At 42.3% G+C, this 18100-nt stretch overlaps 1 pseudogene across 1 annotated transcript in view; it reads right to left on the bottom strand.

The window, feature by feature from the left end:
* Nucleotides 1–11029: 11029 nt before the first annotated feature.
* The window catches only part of LOC147700332 (uncharacterized), a 72774-nt pseudogene continuing 65703 nt past the window's right edge, over nucleotides 11030–18100 (bottom strand). Inside the window, exon 3 of the transcript XR_015299401.1 lies at nucleotides 11030–16248. The product of XR_015299401.1 is annotated as an uncharacterized LOC147700332 (transcript). The remainder of the gene's footprint in view (nucleotides 16249–18100) is intronic.

Below are 18100 nucleotides of genomic sequence, written 5' to 3' on the forward strand. Positions count from 1 at the left end.
GAGTCGTATTCTGGCTACCAGACTGTTGCCACACATGACCACACTGGTCCATGACGATCAGGCCGGGTTTATCCCAACTAGGAATACCTCGACTAATATCCGCTGCCTTATACGGGTGCTGGAGAGTTCCTTGGACCCAGATCAGATGCCGGCAGTGCTGTCCATAGATATTAAAAAAGCTTTTGATAGCTTAAAATGGGGGTACCTTGATAGGGTGCTGGAGAAGTTAGGCTTGGGCGACCAATTTGGACGATGGACGAAAGTCCTCTACTCCTTGGCAACAGCCAGGGTGAGACTGGGATCGGTCATATCCTCCGACTATCCGGTGCGAAGAGGGGCGAGGCAGGGGTGTTCACTTTCCCCGCTGCTGTTGCGCTGGCGATAGAACCGCTGGCTGCCCAGGCTAGAGCAGGGAGGGCTTATGCTGGTATTGTGTGCGGTGGAATCCCACAATACATCTCACTTTACGCGGATGATTTGCTGGTGTTCCTGGAAGACACGGCTGAGGCTCTGGATGGAGCGACTGCAATGTTATTGCACTTTGGGAGGCTGTCAGGCCTTAGGGTCAATTGGAGTGAAACTTGCCTTTTCCTGTTACGGGCGACCATGCCCTGGCCACGGCTGACCGATGACATCATTTGGGAGCACTCATGCTTCACCTATCTAGGGGTCCGCATCTACCACGGGGCTGATAGTATGTTAGAAGGGAACATAGGGCGTTGCATATGAGCTCTGAGGGGCTGCATGGCGTTCTGGGCGACTCTTCCCCTCTCGGTACAGGGCAGGGTGGCGCTGCTTAAAATGGTGGCTTTGCCTCGGCTGCTTTACTATTTTCGCATGCTGCCACTGTGGATTCCACAACGGATCTTTAAAGAGTTACGCACCCAAACGACGGATTTTTTGTGGGGCCACGGGAAGCGCTGAGTAGCACTGGATACGCTGCTGAGGCCAAAAGCAGAGGCAGGACTAGCGGTTCCTAGTTTTGAATTATATTATTTGGCGGCGCAGCTACAGATCCTCACACAGAACCTAGCGAAGGAGTTAAGAGGCCCGGTCCAGGCCAGAGGGGGGGAATACAGAGGCACAACCTGTCCTATATTATCATGCAGCAGAAACTTGAGTTACGAGGTTTAACGTTAGAGGAAAAGACCCTGCGTTTGTGTTGGAACAGAAGCCAGAAGAGGGTGGGGGTGGATCACCCATATGCTCCCGAAATCCCACTAGGTATGTTGACGGCGCTGCCGCATGGTGGGGACTGGTCCCCGCTCATGGATTGAGAGGATTTGGGACTCCACATGGTAGGCGACCTATATGCTGATGGCAAATTACTGCCATTCCGGACGGTGCAGGAACATTTTGGCCTCCCGGATGGTAGTTTCCTCCTGTATGCAGCTGTGACAACGGCGATACGCAAACATTGGAAAACTGGACAGACGGAGCCCAGCACGACCATGGCCTGCCAATACGTGGTAGTGGCGGCGGGCACATTCAAGGCGGTCACCTGCCTCCATTCCCGAATGTTGAATGAGGGTCTAGAACCACTTACAGTGTTGAAACAGAAGTGGGAGGAGAGCATTGGGAAACCCATACCGGATGCGACATGGGGCCACATTCTAAGGAGAACTTGGAAAGGGAGCAGAAATGCTCGGTTTCAGCTGGTACACTGTTTTGTAGTGCATAGAGCTTACCTTACCCCGGGGAAGATCAGGAGGCATTTCCAGGTCCATGGGGGCATGCCCTAGATATCTAGCACCTGATGTGGAACTAGACCACATGTTACGGGACTGTCCGAAACTGGGGCTATATTGGTCGGAGGTGGGGGAGCTCCTTAGGGTAGTTACTGATCGACAAGTGGAATATGACATGGCGACCTGTTTGCTGCTTTGGTTCCCCCCCACGGCACAAACAAAAATCACTAGTAAATTCATTGACCTAGGCCTCTTATTAGCACAGAGGGAGATCACCTGGCACTGGAAATCGAGGGAGGGCCCATCCAGCAGGAGGTGGACGAATGAACTACAGAAATGGGCCCGTAGTGAAAGTACGATTAGGCTCCGGCAGGCCACTCAGGCGGCTAATGAAAAGAGTATGGAGATGGCAAGGGCGTGGGAGGGACTAGTGCAAGCGCTAAAAGACTATTTGGTTGAAGATGAGGAGTAGGGTGAGGGACTATTGTAAGAGGTTCCGTGAGACGCAATCGGGAATGAATATTGACCCCCGGATCTTTTCTGAATATGGTTATCTATGCTTGAATGAGGCCCACACCAACAGCAGTACGGGGGAGGGAGGTGGGAGGGGGAGTTGGGGATTCCTTTAAGAGTATAAATGTTGAAAAGGGTGACTGATGGGGATGCAGAAAAGCGGATGACAGACTATTATACCGACTGGAAAGAATTGCCTTTTCATGTGTTTTCTTTTCTTCCATTATTCCTTATGTCCGTGGCATTTTATGGCTGACGCCGCCCGGCCTCCGGGTTGTGGGCTAAATGGCTGTGTGATGTTTTAATTATGATCTGTGGACGGCAGCTGCCAGAGGCTAACATGTTGGAATGATTGCTTCTATACCCCATGACTCTGCAATAAATACATAGTTTACAAAAAAAAAAAAAAAAGAGACATGTCAAAAAATAAAGCTCCAGGCCCCGATGGGGTGACTGCGGATTTATAGTCTTTACCCCAATTTTTGGGCCAAGATTTTGACCAATGTTTTTAATGCCTCGTCCATAATGGGCTTTCCATCCTCATGGGCAAAATCAATCATAGTCTCGATATTTAAAAAGGGGGCTAGAGGGGACCCCGCCTGTTACAGGCCAATCTCTTTGTTAGACTCTGCAGTGAAAATCTTGGGTAGTTATTTTACACAAACTTAGGGATTGGCTAGAGGGCAGGGGGGTCCTCTCTAACCTCCAATATGGATTTAGAGAACATAGGAGTACCCTGGACCAATGTTTAAACCTACATCTCCTTATAAGTAAATACACAGTGGCTAAGGAAGGGCTTTTATACATGGGTTTCATGGATCTCTCCTCATCTTTCGATTTAGTTAATCATTCAAAATTATGGCTAATCCTTCGGGAAATAGGTATAGAACCATCACTGGTTAATTTCCTAAGTGACTTGCACCAGGACCTCTCTTCATCAGTTAGGGTTACCCGGGAAGGACGGTGCACTAGCCACTTTAGCTCAAAGAGGGGTGTCAGGCAAAGATGCATTCTGGCACCCCTCCTTTTCACTATTTATATTAACGCCTTGGAGAAGATCCTGGGAGTGGCTACTCTGGATGTTCCCCGTATAGGGGAATTGGTTATCCAGTTCTCCTATACGCGGATGACGCAGTGTTACTGGCACGTACGGGACTGGGCCTCCAGAGGCTGCTGGATCATTTCGGCGGCTTCATGGACTCCTTGGATCTAAAAGTTAATTTCAAAAAGTCGCATGTTATTGTGGCCAGGACAAGAAGCAGGAATGCGAAGATAAAATCTTTGTCTTGCAATGGTGCGGAACTTTCGAAGGTCCCGGTTTTTACTTACCTCGGGGTCCTTTTTGATGAAAAAGGAAACTGGAGACCACAACAGAAGCTTAAGAGCAATGCGGTAGCAAGATCAACAACAGCTCTCCTGGGTTTCTCTAAGGGGCTGGGAGCTAGACCTATTGAGGCAATATTGAAGATCTATAAATCTGAATGTTTGGAGATTGCCTCCAATGGTGCATCTCTATGGGGTTATGCATCTCAGAACAAGATACAAGTCGCAGAAAATAGGTTTTTAAGATCTCTTCTGACTGTTCCCCAGTCGACACCAATCTATTCCTTACACACAGAATTAGGATTGGGCTATTTCACAGATCAATTAAAAATGGCACCATTGATCTGTTGGGTGAAAACGTGGTTAAATGAGGAAATTACTCTGAATCACCAGATCCTAAGTGATTGTGTAGTTCTTGACAAGGCACACAGGGTCCCTTGGCTGATGTACGTTAGAGCGGTGTTCATCAAGCTCGGACGACCTGAATTGTACACATCACCCGAATGTATAAAAAAAGAGGATATAGGCTGGATTAGGTACAACTTTCTGAACATGCTAGAAATGAAGTGGGAGGAGCGGGAGTTAATGAAACCGTGTGTTAAAGCTAATTATGCTTTATTAACTTCCCCCTCCATCGAACCTTACCTAAAAATTGTAACCAAGCCATTACATCGCTACCTGCTGGTCAGATTTCGGTTTAACTTAATTCACCTCACCCTAGGTGCTTTTTCAAATTGGGGAAAACCAGAAAATTATGCGCCCTGTTCTTGCAATAATTTCTCCACACAAGACACCCTGCATTTTGTTATGTTTTGTGAGTTTTATTCTGAGATTCGGAAAAAAAATGTAACCCTAAAATTTGAGAGGCTGGTTCTGTACAAGTAAGGCTCGCCCTGCTTTATTTGGAAATGCTTAGTAGCACACGTGACATTTACAAAAAGACTGTCTGCGTTTAAATATTCTGTTGGTCCCATACTCGGATAAATTGTTTTATTAGATTTATTTGACTTTGACTAAAATAATGATGAATTCATGTACTGTAAATAGTCTGTATATTGATCGTAATATTCGTACATATATTTATTCTAACATTTTAAACTTTTATGTAGCATGTTTTTTATTCTGTATTTTATGATTTTAATTAATCGAAAGAAAGAGTTTTGACACTGACACAGATATAGGTTCACTATATCTATCTAAATCACTACATTACCCCTAGGTCTTGTCAATCCTGAAGGCAAGGTGCTGGTTTTTATGTGAAAGGGTGCCCTTGCATGAGTAGGGCCCCTCTACAGCCTTCGGAAACCCTTCTCTCAGGTTGTCTGTGATCCAGCCAGATATATAGGTAAAGGTGCATTATAACCTTGCTGTAAATGCTATCTTTAAAATGGCTGCTTAGAAATATGTTGTGTTTGTTGTCAAACACCTTGGAATCGTACCTCCAAATTGGTACCGGTGGCGGAGGTAGGATTCTACCCTTCAGAAGTAATCTTCATGGGTCACCGGTCTATCCAGTACCAGCTTTCTTAACCCAGGCAGCACAAAATGGATGCTGCCAGCCACAGACACATTTCTGCCCTCCTGCTGCTGAGTCATGCTTGAGCAGAGGAAGGCATGACAATAGGCATCCTGTCACAGGGAGGTGTAACCACCTCCCAGACAGAGTTTAGAGTATTGGGGCTGGGTGGGTGCAGTCAGAGTGCCAGAAAGTCTGCACTAAGGGGCACATTTGGTGTCCCTGTGCATAGTCCAGTTCAAACCAGTTCAGGGAGCCAGCGGCTCCCGCTCTGGCATGAAACTGGACAAAGGACATGGGTGTAGCCATCCCTCTGTCCTGCCCCTCCCATAGGTGGGACCCCTGAATCTGTCCTACCCTCTCACTTGGGTATAAGAGGGCTTACCTAACTTAGGCTCTTTGGATTTCACCTGGACAAGATTCTACAACGAAGATACCAAGTGTTTCAATACTGGATGACTGAAGAATCTCCCTTGGAGTAAAGGAGTTACCCCCCTGCGCTAGAAGGCACCTAAGCTCATCTGACCGGCTTGCCGCATCCCGGGCTCCTGAGGACTCTGAAGGTTTCAGTAACACAGGAGGTGGGTTTCCGAAGGGCCCTGGGGTCGATCTACCCTCTCAGCAATTCTGAGGCCAATATCCCTCGTGGGGACTGTGTGACCCAACCCCCTGTGAATCGCATTCATTTGAAGTAGCATATACTTGTTGGCGATTCCTGAGCTTGTGAATTGGACTCCGTGTGGTCCTGACCCCGAACAGTATTTGCACCAAAAAACTCCGGCCTCCCTGCACCGAGTGCTCCGTGGGCTGTTACTTTGTGAACTTGCTCGAGGTCTCTTCGCGATCCCTGGTCCATTGGCCTGTGGGTCCTGGTGAGGGTCACCTGGTTTGTTCTTGGGATTTTCTGGTTGCTCCAGGCGTGCCCCGACTCTCCATTGCTTGGAGAGTCCCCTGGACTTTGCTAGTCCACACTGTAACCTGTTTGTCCTTCCTACGTGGGCTGCATTTGCCAAGGCATGTTGGTGCTCCAGACAGACATTGACCCTTCAGCACTCGTCATCCTTCGTGGGACAGCTCACCTCCAGATCCTTGTTGTCCTCAACGTCCCCTGCTCCTCGTGGGTGTAGAGTCAAGTAACCCATCCCTGAAGCATCCAACATCGGTGGGAATTTGACTACTGAAACCCTGGTCACTTGAACTGACCCAGACTGTCGCCTCTGCTTTCAGGTTCCCTTCTTCCAGGATCTAGGCATGGATTCCACCGGACACTTTTCACCTTCACGGCAGTAGTACTTCTCAGCACTCCACTGAAAACGACAGAGCTTTCCGACACCACTTTACCCCTATGCACCTGGTTCCTCTGATATAGGTAACTCGGTTACCATGGGTAGGTCGGCCTTAGAACCTCTTAAGTTCCAAAGGGTTTGCTTGAAGTGTCCATAACTTGTAAAAAAGTGTGTATACACACTGCACCCATCCTCTCTGGGGTCCCGATCTACTCATGAGCTCCCCGTGAACGTCAGACGCTTGCCAACCCTGCACACCTTCCGGAAGAACCTCAAGACCTTGCTTTTGGACTGATCTGGAGTTGCCCTCTTCCCCCCCCCCCACTCGCCCTCACGGGTGGGTAGTGCGCTTTATAAACCCCTAATTGACTGATTGACTCACCTGGGGTGGTTCCTTGTGTTCCCAGCGATTCTACGTGCTCAAGGCACTGTGTCTATTCAAGTCGTGATTGTTATACCATTTTCTTTTTACTATATGGTTTGTACTCCCCTGGAGCCCTCTGTGTATTGTACTATTTACAATGGTTCTACTGATCTCGTAATGTGTGCTTTGTGTTCTATCCTCGTGTAGAGGACAGTAGAGTGTTATATTAATAAATACATATTTTTATATAACTACTGTATGGTCCTCCTTTCATTTAGTCATTTGGGAGGTGATATTCTGGTAAAAACAAGCTGCTTTACATTCAAGATTCAGGCTCCACAGCTACCACTAGGATAGCTTTCTAAAGGTTATCTTTGACCTCATACATGCACGGTGCCCACTTTAATTAGTTGACAGCATATACTAGGCCAACTTCTCACAGTCTACACAAGCTCTTTCGTCTTATATGGATGGCCTCAGAGATTTGTAGAGGATTCCAGGTGCAAGAAACGGGTATTGTGATTTGTGGGAAGTTTGTCATATATCCTAAAAAATGTATTTGTAAAGCACATGTTCACCCAGAAAGGGGCATCTTGGTGCTGAATAACAGATGTTTATTGTTACCCAACTCAATTCTTCTAATTTTATCGACCTCAGAAAAGATGAAACGCTGAGTGGACCCACCAGGAATTGAACCTGTGACCATGAGGTTGAACACAGGTTCCTGCAGTGGATGCATTAGTCCACTTAGCCACCAGACCCGGCTTAAATAAGTCCTCAATAAATGCATGCTTAATGAAAGTTACCACCAGTACATCTTGGGCCAGTTATTTTCAGATTCCACCATTGGTCCTATGACGGAACGATTCCTTCAAGTCAAAATAAAATATAGTTTAGAAGAATTCCTTGATGGAATTAAACCTGTGCTGGCCCAGATTTTGCATCTGCGGGAAACTAATGGGCATGCATTTTTCTTTTGCCCCACATATCTCTTACCCAGGAAAAAGTGGCTTACTGTAATATGCAGGTGAATGGGCACTAGATCCCACAAACGTGATCTTCGAATACTGGGGCCTGTTGTGAGCCAAATAATTGTCTGTGGTGCATCTCGTTTCCTATGATAATGTGGAGACTAAGGTTGTGGTTAGTACAAGACAGCCTAAACCCAGCTTCCTTCATATAGGAAACGTTGATTTTTTTATACTGGTGCTTTTATTAAGTTACAAAATAGGAAAAGTAGTTGCTGGGCTTAGAATTTCCCAGTCACCCTTTCTATGGCTAACTGATTTTAAATATTTAGTGATTGAATCCTCTGTTTTAAAAAAATATATGTTAAACCCACCTCAAAAAAGAATTGGAATTTTATAGGCTTACTATAGAGACCCCCATTCCTCTTACGTGGTCAGACCACTTGGCCGTCCCTTTTAATCTGAATATGCCTGCGGCATCTGTATCTGGAGGAAATTCATGGGAGATTAGAAGAAATTTTAGAGAGGTAAACAATGATACGTTAGCTCCTTTGCTACAACCGGCCACCATCTGTTCGAGATCAGACCCAAATGTGGCCGCCTCAGAACTGGTCTAATAGGGTGGGGAGAGCTATGAACACCTTAGCACCCCCTAAAAGGCACTATGTTGCCAGAAAGAGCCCGTCGGCCCCTTGGTATTCCGAGCGACTTAGAGCGTTGCGGCAGATTTGCAGACAAAAGGAGAGGGCCTGGCTTGCAATGCCCAATGTCTCGAAGAAAATACAACATAAATTAGCGCTTAAGGAGTACAAAAAAGCTATAATGGAGGTGAAAAGGAACCACTTTAATAAGATCACCTCTGGGCTGAGATCATCTAGGGAGCTTTTTAAAACCATTAACTCCCTTTCTGTCCCTAAGCCGGCTAACTCTGTGACTGAGTCACAGATGTTATGTAACAACATTGCTGACTTTTTCCTAACCAAAATAGCTGACATTCACTCTTCATTGGAAATCCTTAACCAAAAATTGAATAGTGAAGCTGATTCCCAGGCTCCTACAGTGCAGTCGGCTGACATGAATATAGATGGGGCACCCAGCTCTACTTCCCTCTTTTTGAAATTTCCCGAGTTATCTTGGGAAGAGCTAAATCGCATCTTAGATGCCACTAAATCCTGTTCCCCCTTGGACCCTTGTCCTTTGAAAATCCTAAAGGCCTGTAGAAGTACCCTGCTACCGTCTCTTCTTGAGATCCTAAATAGCGCTATCACAAAGGGAATTTTCCCTCAAGTGTGGAAACTCGCTGTGGTCAATCCCCTTCTGAAGAAGGCCTCCCTGAACCCTGAGGTGCTGAAAAACTTCCAGCTAATTTCTTTATTACCAGCACCTGCAAAAATTATTGAAGCCCATTTAAATCGGCATTTGACAGCATTTTTGGAGAGGGAGAACCGTTTGGACTCCTCTCAACATGGATTTCGCGCGGCCTATAGCACGGAGACTGCCCTTACGGTCGTGGTAAATAATATTAGATCTGAGGTGGATAAAGGCCAGACCACTCTGTAGGTCTTGCTGGATCTAACAGCAGCCTTTGATACCCTATCCCCCTCTATTCTGGTGGACAGACTGAGGAGGATAGGGGTCGAAGGTAGTGCCCTGAGTCTCCTGTCCTCTTTTTTGCACCAGAGACAGCAAAGAGTGAAACTTGGCAACTATATGTCCCCTACCCACGCGGTGCAATGTGGGGTCCCACAGGGCTCGGCGCTTAGCCCGGTTCTTTTTAACGTTTACGGGACCCCCCTTGCAAAAATAATAAGAGACTTTGGATATCAGGTGTTATCCTACGCCAATGATACGCAGATCGTTTGTCTCGACAACTCAGTCGGGGCAAGACTGTGCTGTAAAATTCAAGACCTGTATGGAAGCAGTATCATCATGGATGATAAGGAACTTTCTCAAGCTCAACGGTGAGAAGACTGAGGTTCTGGTCTTTGGTGGGAATCAAGATCTGTGGAGTGAGGAGTGGTGGCCTACCTCCTTGAGCGATTGCCCTCGTCCGGCCAAATTCGCCAAGAATCTAGGTGTTACAATAGACCCTATCCTGTCATTTGCCCTACAGGTTAACAAAACGGTTGGCACCTGCTGTACCATTATTCGGACCCTAAAGAAGATCGCCCCTTTCCTTTCCCCTGAGGTGCGTAAACAATCTACGGTAGCCCTGGTATTGTCCAGGATCGACTATTGTAACGCTCTCTATGGTGGTATAAATAAGAAAGCGATCCAAAGACTTCAGGTAACCCAGAATGCGGCCGCCAGGCTAGTTCTGAAGCTGCCTAGGCGATCGTCAGCGACGGTAGCTAGAAGAGAACTGCATTGGTTGCCTATTCAGGGGAGAATATCATTCAAGATTCTGTTTTGCCCAGAGTGCATTCTTTGGATCAGGCCCAGAAGGGGTTAAATCCCTATTGACACCTTACACTCCCAGCAGATGCCTTAGATCTGCTTCGAAAAATCTGCTCATGGTTCCGAGGGTTAACAAGGCGAGATGGGGCGGTAGAGCATTCTCCTTGTTGGCCTCCAAACTATAGAATTTGCTCCCGCCGGAAATTGCCAGACAACCATCCCTGACAATTTTTCGCAAACTTATAAAAACATGGCTGTTCTCCCTAGCTTATTAATTCTGATACTCTGAGCGTTTCCACTCTTTTTGATATTCTGCCTCAGGTTATGTCTCTGTCGTTTCCATCTGATAGCGCCTTGACGCCCTTGGGGGCTAAGTTCTTTTTGCGCGAGACAAATAAGCATTCATTCATTCATTCTGAAATAATGTATATCGTTTTATTGTACTTTTATAGCATTTTACTCACCAAATAAAGATAATGACAATCAATGCCGCGTTCGTAAAAGATCTAGGCTATGCATAAAGCAAAGAGATGCAAATGCACGTCTCTTCTATGCCAGGGACATCTCATCAGGCAACTGCCATGCACGTGTACAGATACTGCTCAGAATCCAGTTCATGCTATATAGAATTTGAAATGCTGCTCATAAAAGTTCAATATGGCTGTGGGTGAAGAAAGCTCTGGTGAGGAAAATTAAACCAGCAATGATGTACAGTTTGTTTAATGTATCAGAAGAAACATTGAGAAAAACCGCCCTTCATGGTTGAATTCTGTCACTCTGCAAATTGGAGGAAATTCAAGTATAAATAAATCTAAAAGGAATTAAAAACAAGTGATCCTCAGTTCTGTTCACTAATGGCATGGCCAGATTAACCAAATCCTGAGATAAGATTCATCCTTGCTATAACCACCATAGAAAAGTTGCCGAAAATAGGTCAGAAAGCAGCAGCGCCCAAATGAAATCATACTTGAATCTTTTATTTTTTAAACAGATTTTATTGTGTCAATGGACAAGTACAGGGCAGAGCTGCTTAACCCAGAAAACATCTGCCATAATAGACATAGCAAATGATGGTCATTGACAGTTAAGTTAAACATTATCATTAACATAGTTATGTAAAACAAAATAACATATGCAGTGAACCCCCGTTGCACTAATCCACCACTGCGTATACTTTAATCTTCTTTGAATGTTTATTCTCTCTGAAGTGTCTCAATGTGTTCTCAATACAAATATTACCAACATATTTGTTGTGTAGAATAACATTTTTTTCTATTGCAGAATTATTGGTGTCTACGTTCTTGTCAGGGACAACTGTAATGCATATGTTTGTACTGCAGCAGAACACAATGTTCCTTCACATCTCTCAGATACATCTGATCATGTATTCATTACCAACAACCTTCTACCCAGTAAAAAACCATGCAACAATTCTGTAATTTTCAGCATCTCTTCAGCCCCTTCTCTGTAAACTGGGTCCTATACTCCGCTTCCAAGGTGGAGGCATTTACAAAGTATAAAATATAACTTGACATGGATCTTGTTACACATCTGAGGCTGCGTTAAGTATTACTGCCACATGTCCACGATTTTTTTACACTAATTACACCTCAAGGAAAATACTTGCATATAGAGTAGCTCTCTGAATGTTTGAAATTGTGTAAAAGGCAGATTTTCAGAGAAACAACTGTCAAAATGCAGTGATGCAATAAATAAATTCAAGCACCCTCAGGTGAATGGAGGGAATTACTCACTTTAAAAACATTTCCAGGAACAGATTTGTCCCTTTGTTTCAGATTTCTTTGTACCAGATATATTTCCTTACTGCGAGCCCAAGACCCACAAGTGGCCATGCAAATGAGGGACTGCAAAGAAGGGAGTCTCTTCATAGGTGCATTGACTGGCTTTCAGATCCAATTAAAGATTTTCTGTTAATTCAATAATGTCTTCAAAATTGATCCATGTTCACAAAATATAGGTAGCAGCTTGAAGTGAAAATCCTCAACCATTCTTAAAGAACCTAGATGCATTTTATGTTATATATTTGAATTAGTTACACTGCAGAATGTGGTGGTGAAACAGCAGTTTAGAAATAATTGTAATTTTATCATTTTCTCCAGCTCATGGTCCCAGTGTTTCTGCCATCCTGTAATATAGTATATAGGACGATACTGGAATCTGGTAAAGTGGCTACAGTCTGCTGTACTTTTTTTGTCTGGCAGATTCTGCATACTTCTGATCATTCAGTTTTTCTCTACACATTTGGTAAATCATGTAGTAGAATGTCAACTAACCTGGTATGTTGAGAGTACTCTACCATTCCTGGGTTTCATTTTGTGTTTTCATGACCACATATACCTATTTATCCCTCTACTTTAATCACTGAGGTTTCTGTAGTACCATGTACTTTTCACCCTATGTTACGTTCTGCTCGATTGTCTAGTTTATTTCTGCCTGCTCTGTTCCTTAAATGGTTATTTAGTTATTCTGCGTCTACCCCCAATTTATCTCCATGTACCGAGTGTCTTCTATAATAGTTTTGAAATGTGCATTGGATAGCCACATTAAATGATAAAATCGGTACTTATTCCCATCTTCCCATGCTGTACAGTAATCTGATCATTAAGGTTACTCCTATTGCCAGTGCCTCTGTAGATGAAGGATGGTTTATTGTAGCATGCAAGGTTCCTTAATACTTGGGCCTCCATCAGCTTTGTATCAGGTATAAATTCTTGTTAAAATGCAAACTACTTAGAGGATTTCCTGATTTCCCAGTGTGAACTTTCTGATGCCATGAGAGAGGACGTTTTTACTTGAAGATCTTGCCACATTCAGAAAATGCATACAGTTTCACATTAGTTTGAGTTAATTTGTGTATTATTAGTGATATCTCTATGTTGTTGCATTCAGATTATTTACATGATTTCAATCTACGCTGAATGTCATACTGCTCGTAATATTAACCCCTGTATACACATGGGTCGGAATTACGAGTTTGAAGGTATTTAACTCATCCGATATTTTCAATTTGTGAAAAAATATATCAGCGTTTTTTTAAATTTCGTCAAGTCAGACCTGACAAAATTTAACAGGGGAAAACATGCCAAACTCCTGAAAGGGGGTTCATCCAATGTAATTCAGCAGATAGACAATGGTTGAAGTTAAGTACTGTTTATTCAACAATGACAATACTATCCTTTTGAAGGGAATTTGAATCTGATCTCAAAACAATAGATTTGAATAAACAGTACTTCACTTCAACCGTTGTCCATCTGCTGAATAACATCGGATGAACCCCTTTCGGGAGTTTGGCTGTGCAATCGGGGGGCATTACCCGGTGGGATAACGCCTTCTACTTTTATTTGCCATAACGCTGGATCAGTCAGCAAAACCCTGGCCTCACGTAGAATATCAATTTAAGTATTTAAACTGCAATTACACTTTTGATGTGCATCTGCCACTACCTCATTTCCTTTATGCTTCCCAGGTGGAGTGATAGATGATCCTTTTCCTTGAAAGCGTTGACACATTAAGAAAATGTACATGGCTTCTCTGTTGCAAATTATCTTATTTGTCTCTGGATCTACACATTTAGTAAAGGTGTGTGTCTTCTAAGATGATACAACAGAATACCTTTTTGAATGAACGCTTCGAAGCATTCAGAACATTTATATGGTTTCTCACCACTGTGAATACTCTAATGTATTACCAGCATACTCTTTGTAATGAAAGTTTCGACACATTCCGAACATTTATATTGTTTCTCCCCTGTGTAGATTTTCTGATGAATTGATAAGGACTCTTTTGCTTGAAAGCCTTGTCACATTCAATATATTTATATGGTGCCCCCGTGTGGATTCTCTGATGTGTGCACAGATAATCATTTAGCCTGAAAGCCTTTTCACATTCAGAATATTTATAAGGTTTCTCTCCCAGTGAGTTCTCCGATTGGTTGTCAGCCATTTCTTCAGAATGTTTGAGTTGTTACATTCACATTTGCAGGGTTTCTCTCCAATGTGACATCTATGATGTACTAATAGGTCAGCCTTCAGAATGAAAGCTTTGCCACATACAGAGCATTTATATGGTACTCTCCCTTGCGACTTCTCTGATATGACAGCCCATATTTTTGAGTGAAAGCTCTGTCACAATTTATAAGGTTTCTCTCCAGTGTGATCATTCTGATGTCGAATTAGATAAAGTTTGGTTTTGTAACCCTTGCCACACTCAGAACATTTGTATGGAGTCTCACCACTGTGAGACATGTGATGCAGCCTCAAATTTTCTTTTGCACTGTAAGCCTTCTCACATTCAGTACATTTATATGGTTTTTCACCAGTGTGAGTTTTCTGGTGGTGGATTAGTTCATATATTGCCTTAAAAGCTTTTTGACATTCAGAACATTTATATGGTTTCTCACCAGTGTGATTTCTTTGATGCACTATTAGGTGGCTCTTTGTGTGGAAACACCTGTCACACTCAGAACATTTATATGGTTTTTCACCAGTGTGATTTCTTTGATGCATTACAAGGTGGCTCTTTATTAAGAAACACTTGTCACACTCAGAACATTTATATGGTTTCTCACCAGTGTGATTTCTTTGATGCATTACTTGGTGGCTCTTTGTGCGGAAACACTTGTCACAATCAGAACATTTATATGGTTTCTCACCAGTGTGTGTTCTCTGATGTGTTATCAAAACTGTTTTATGACGGAATGCCTTATTACATTCAGAACATGTATATGGTTTTTCCCCAGTGTGAATTCTCTCATGTGATGATAATCCACTCTTTTCCTTAAAAGTCTTGTCACATTCAGAACATTTATAAGGTTTTTCTCCAGTGTGAGCATTCTGATGTTTTATTAGATAACGTTTGGTTTTGAAGCCCTTCTCACACTCAGAACATTTGTATGGGGTCTCACCACTGTGAGACATATGATGTAGCCTTAAATTTTCTTTTGAACTGTAAGCCTTCTCACATTCAGAACATTTATATGGTTTCTCACCGGTGTGAGTTCTCTGGTGTACTCTTAGTCTGGCCTTTGTGATGAAACACTTATCACACTCAGAACAGGCATATGGTTTCTCACCAGTGTGTGTTCTCTTATGTGTTATCAGCTGAGTTGAGTATTGAAAAGCCTTATTACATTCTAAACATTTATATGGTTTTTCCCCAGTGTGAATTCTCTCATGTGATGATAAATCACTTTTTTGCTTGAAAGTCTTGTCACATTCAGAACATTTATATGGTTTCTTTTCAGTGTGATTTCTATGATGTAGTACTAGTTCACCCTTTTGATTGAAAACCTTGTCGCATTCAGAACGTTTACATGGTTTCTCACCAGTATGAGTTGGTGCATCTATCAACAGCTGTGTCTTTGTGGTGAACATCTGGTCACACTCACTGCATTTATAAGGTCTTGGTTCAGAATAGCCTGACTTTTGTCCAATAAGAGAGCCGTTTAGGATATAACCTTTACATTCAAGACATTGAAATGTTTTTTCTTCAGTATCGTTTTCTTTGCCTGCCATCAAATAACTTTTTCTAATAAAATTCTTGGTAAACACTGTAGATTTTGATTGTTTTAATATGCTGCAATCTTCTTGATGTTTTTCCAGATGGGTAGTTCTATAGAAATCGGTCACATATAGAACATTTGTGCGCCTCCTCCATTATCCACACATTAAGATTTTGTTACAAGGATGTAATTATTTAGACACAGAGACATTGAGTAAATGCATGTAGCTTCTCCTGTGTCTGTCCAGGTTAGTACTTTCAAGAGTATACATTTTCTATTGTTTTCAGAGTTACTTTAGCCTGGAATGATTTATTAAGTTGTCTACATTTGTGTGGTCTTTCACCTTCGAAGGTTAATTGGTGGATTATAGTTCCTTGGAATGTTAATATGCAGTCATACTCATGAGATACTCCTTACTCCTTTGTTGTGAAGTACTATGTCACATTCATCAGGCATGCATCATTCCAATGGTGTCTGCTACCAATTCTGCACAGAAAATGGCTGTGCAAGGGGCGCACATCTGTAACAATTGCAAAGCTTCTTTAGTGAAGTAAAGTCTCTGAAAACGGTTTCATACTTTTCAGGGAGTTAGTGTCTCAAAAGTTGAAATGCAATTCCTGGTGTCAGCGATATTCCTCTGACCATTGTTTTATTCTGGATTTCTTTCACTTACTGGACAAAAAAAAGATAAGCATTAGTCTTTTATGAGCCAAAAAATACAAATATCCGCATTAAAAACAATCAGTTTGTTTTCTTAAATGGAAATGAAGTAACAAAAGCCAGGAACACAATTGTTATAGTCACAGCGCATTAGCACAGAAATACTACAAAAAAATCTAATGACCACAGTTTTTTTTCACGTGTGGACCAAAACATTAGCAACCTTGTAACGAGATCCACAGCACGTTCTTAGTCATCCACTAACAACGTTCACCACACTAATTATAATAGACACAGCGATATCTGTAATCCAATTACCTAACACACAGCAGGAAACACAGGTAAAATTAGTAAACATGACTCTGCTAACAAAATGGATGAATATGGGACAAAATTTGGGGACGCTGGAACGAATACAGGAGACATTAAGACAGAGTATAGAGAGGATGATGAGGAAACAAAGCGTGTTGAGAAATAATATATATATATATATATATATATATATATATATATATATATATATATATATATATATATATATATATATATATATATATATATATATATATATAAATATATAAAAATGGAGCCCTCTAATTCCCATAGGTGTAGCACCACCAGACTAAGATATCATGGGAAATTACTAACAGAATACGGAAAAGATGGTATGGAAAACATGTGTTCTAATTTGTTGTACTATTTGTGAAAGGTCAGAAGCACTGAGCGAATGGTAATAAAAAGACTTAAGTAACAAAATAGATTAAAACCAAAACCTTGGTGTGTAATCCAATAATTACAGCATGAATTGACACCGACATAACATTACATGGTCTACAGTTGGATACTTGAAATGTGCAATAAAATATCGAAAAACTATTGGCAGATGATTTCTCCAAAGGTACATACATACATACATCAAGGCTTTTTTTACCTTATGATGGGGTTAGTATTTTAACTTGATTTTTAATTTTTAATTGTTTAAAAAATCATGCAATTTCATGTGCTTATATGACTTTATTAAAATCTAATAAAGCTTTTTTGAATTGAATTGACACTGGCATAAAGAGATCTATCATTAAATGGTGATGTCCGCAGCATTTATTGGGATAAATAAGAAAGCTTCAAAGACATTTTTTTATTTATTCTAGGGGACAGCAATACCAACTGCAGTTTTCTGGTGCTAAGGTAGAGGGAGCTGGAGCTAGAGGTTAAGGTTTTATTTAACAAATAGCCTTGTTTGTCCAAAAAATCTAAAACCCTGGCTATCAGGAATCAATAGGAGATATAAAGAAAGAGAATTCCACAGTTTGGCAACAGTGACTGAAAGGCCCACCCACTTTTCTGGGATTTGCAATGGGAAGGCTGAAGAGGAACTAAGAGTTCAGGCCAGAGAGTACAAGTAAAACAACTCCTTGATGAATGTTCCCATGTATATTTCTATGACAGATTGAAGGTCCCAAATGCACAATATAAAACTAAAACAAAGATACATGTGATCTAATTAGCAGAGCATGGATATGCCAAAATCAAAGATACCGTCTTAACCATTGATCAGAAACTAAGGACCTGAGCTTGTATTTGGCAGATGAACTACCATTCGTCAAATTTAGACATCACACCTGGCCCATCAGTTACTGTCAAGGTACTAAACTTTTAGTGGACAGCAGCTGTTAGTTTTGATGGTCATTCTCCAAAATTTACTACAGTTTTTGCTTTTCAAAAAGTGAGTTTGTTATTGGAAACGATAACAATTCACCGCCAAAATTCAGGGAGTTTTTTCCCCTCAGTGTGATTGTCACTATGTGTTTTTTTCGTCCTTTCACTGCCAAGTTATACTGCCAGGTATCAGAGTAAAAAAAACACA

Source organism: Lissotriton vulgaris, chromosome 8, assembly GCF_964263255.1.
Source record: "Lissotriton vulgaris chromosome 8, aLisVul1.2, whole genome shotgun sequence".
Classification (NCBI taxonomy): domain Eukaryota; kingdom Metazoa; phylum Chordata; class Amphibia; order Caudata; family Salamandridae; genus Lissotriton; species Lissotriton vulgaris.